The sequence below is a fragment of the Grammomys surdaster genome, unplaced genomic scaffold (assembly GCF_004785775.1).
Source record: "Grammomys surdaster isolate TR1022 unplaced genomic scaffold, NIH_TR_1.0 119503, whole genome shotgun sequence".
Lineage (NCBI taxonomy): Eukaryota > Metazoa > Chordata > Mammalia > Rodentia > Muridae > Grammomys > Grammomys surdaster.
In genome coordinates this window covers 476-3,730 of record NW_021615618.1, presented here as the reverse complement: position 1 = coordinate 3,730, position 3,255 = coordinate 476, and the positions used below count along the sequence as shown (strand labels likewise).

Genomic DNA, 3,255 nt, shown 5'->3' with positions numbered 1-3,255 from the left:
TGATTGTGAAAGAGGAACAATGTGGTAAATAAATCAGGCAGAGTTCTAAGGTTCATTCAGAAGAATAACTTAACTTTTCATCAGTTTTCATTATATATCATACATTTTCTGGTAATATATTTTAGGTTACAAATCAGAAGACAGTAATATTGAAGAACATATTCAAAATTCTAGAATACATGGAAGGTAAGTTTCATGTTCATACAAATGTGCCACTAAAGAAATCTGAGTGTGCCCTTGAAGTTTTAAGAAAACTCAGTATAAGCAAGCATAGCTTTAAGTGTATTGATGGTTAGTAAATTCACACAACACCATGTAGCTCAATGTCAGGTAGTCGGGAAAAAAGCCCAAGGAAACAATGACTTAACAGCTATTACATTTTAATTATATCCCCATGGGAACTGCTCTATAGAACTGCCAATTGATTTAGGTTGATACCTCTAAGTTATTGTGAAGGACATATACATAGATTAGATGATAAGTATATGTCTAAAATCTTTTACTAGGCAAACATTCCATAACAAATCCCACATTACTCATATACATTTATTGATTTACCAAAGTATAGTGAGACGGGTAATTTATGAGATTCAAGTAGATTATGGTGTAGAAACCTTTATCCTGATATTAAATCTCTGTGATGAACAAACAGTTAAACTGTGTGAATGGAATGTGGAAACCTTTAATTTTTTATTCTTGCTATAAAGATACATGTCACATTAGATCAAAGGCACGTGAGCATCTGGAACATGGAAAGTGCCTTTCTCTCTCACAACAATTAGAAGATATACAGTTGTCCCGACTTTGAGTAGACTGAGAAGGGGATGTGAGTTTACAAATAATTGTGTATCCAACTTCATTGAGAATATGTAAATACATTCACAATGCAGAAAAGCCCTTTGAGTACAAGGAACATGGACATTCTTCTGTTTGTCCTGGTTCATTTTGCAAGTGTAACATGACAATATAGCACAATGATGAGGAAAATCACTGTGGCAAACCTCTGAGTTCTTCCAATTCACTTTAGAAATGTGGAAAAACTCACATGAGAAAAGTGTGTCAGAAAGATGAACCATGTACTAAACACTTTAACCACCACAGCCATCTTCCAATATACAAAAGGAACCATAATAAAGGAGAAACTTATGAATCGAAACAAGTGATACAACTTTACAATTTGATCTCTTTTTACAGTAAACTAGAGAAAATTGTAAAATTAAACCATATAGATAAAAAGAGTCATCACTGTAATCAATGTGGTAGTGTTAATACATGTCAATTGTCTTCACAGGCATAAAGGAAGTGTTGCCAGAGAGAAACCCTATGAATATATTCAATGTGATAAAGCCTCTACAGTTCACAGTGGTCTTCAAAGGCCTGAAAGTGTTCATTCTGCAGAGAAACCGTATCAATGTGGTAAAGCCTTTTCTTACCACAGTAATCTCCAAAACCATAAAAGAACTCACAATGAAGGAAACCCCGATGAATGTGATAAATGTGATAAAGCCTTTTCACAAAAGAGTAATCTCCAACAGCAAAAAAAGCCACATTCTGGAGAGAAACCCTATGAATGTAATGAATGTGGTAAAGCCTTTTCAAAACAAAGTCATCTCCAAAACCATAAAAGGACACATTCAGGAGAGAAACCCTATGAATGTAATCAATGTGGTAAATCCTTTTCACAACAGAGTCATCTCCAAAACCATAAAAGGACACATTCAGGAGAGAAACCCTATGAATGTAATCAATGTGGTAAAGCCTTTTCACAACAGAGTCATCTCATTAGACATAAAAGAACACATTCAGAGAGAAACCCTATGAATGTAATGAATGTGGTAAAGCCTTTTCAGAACACAGTTATCTCCGAAAACATAAAAGAACACATTCTGGAGAGAAACCCTATGAATGTAATGAATGTGGTAAAGCCTTTTCACAACAAAGTCATCTCCAATACCATAAATGGACACATTCTGGAGAGAAACCCTATCAATGTAATCAATGTGGTAAAGCCTTTTCACGACAGACTCATCTCCAGAGACATAAAAGAACACATTCAGGAGAGAAACCCTATGAATGTAAAGAATGTGGTAAAGCCTTTTCAGAACACAATGTTCTGCAAAATCATAAAAGAACACATTCTGGAGAGAAACCCTATGAATGTAATCAATGTGGTAAAGCCTTTTCAGAACACAGTTATCTCCGAAAACATAAAAGAACACATTCTGGAGAGAAACCCTATGAATGTAATGAATGTGGTAAAGCCTTTTCAATGCACAGTGATCTCCGAAAGCATAAAAGAACTCATACTGGAGAGAAACCCTATGAAAGTAATGAATGTGGCAAAGCCTTTTCACGGCACAGTAATCTCCAAATACATAAAAGAACACATTCGGGAGAGAAACCCTATGAATGTAATGAATGTGGTAAAGCCTTTTCACAACATATTCATCTCCAGAAACATAAAAGGACACATATTGTGGAGAAACCTTATGAATGTGATCAATGTGGTAAAGCCTTTTCATAACAGGGTCCTCTCCAGAAACGAAAGAGCACACACTGGAGAAAAACTTTATGAATGCAAGGAATGTGGAAAAGCCTTTGCAGTTTTCTGTACTTTTCAGAATCATCAAAGAGTTTATACTGGAGAGAAGCCCTATAAATGCAGTAAGGCCTTTGGAGTTCACAATTATCATTTATCAAGGTCTTACTCCAATAGCATCAGAGAAAGTTGTTCCTGCAGAGATGGGAACAAATACAGAGACCCACAACTGGACAATGCACAGAGTGTGAGAACCCTTTGAACAGTCAGTCCTAAGTGGCATGCCTCCATGAAATCCCTCTCTTTGGTACTGGGAATTCTATGGAAGAGGAGATAGAAGAGTGTGAGAGCCAGTGGGGATGGAGAACAAACAAATAAAATCTTCTCAAACAGAAAGGCCAATGCAACTCACAGAGACTGTGGCCTGCGCAGGTCTGGGTCAGGTAGTGCTGAGACTGGAAATGGACATAAGCCCCTATCCTTCATCCAGAAGTCATCTCTAAGTGATAACCACTTGCAAAGGACAAAATTGTTTTTCTTCGGTGGAGTATCACTGGCTCTTCAAACAACACTTAAGGGTAGGCCCCATATCCAGCAGTAGATGGCCAACACAAAATAAATTCAATGGTGTTTCTGGAGGTATTTTGGTTGCATAATAGTTTGTCTTCTCTCTCTCTCTCTCTCTCTCTCTCTCTCTCTCTCTCTCTCTCTCTCCT

At 36.8% G+C, this 3,255-nt stretch overlaps 1 pseudogene; it reads left to right on the top strand.

Moving 5' to 3' along the window:
* Positions 1-1,813: 1,813 nt before the first annotated feature.
* LOC114635899 lies at positions 1,814-2,801 on the top strand (annotated as a pseudogene).
* Positions 2,802-3,255: the final 454 nt, after the last annotated feature.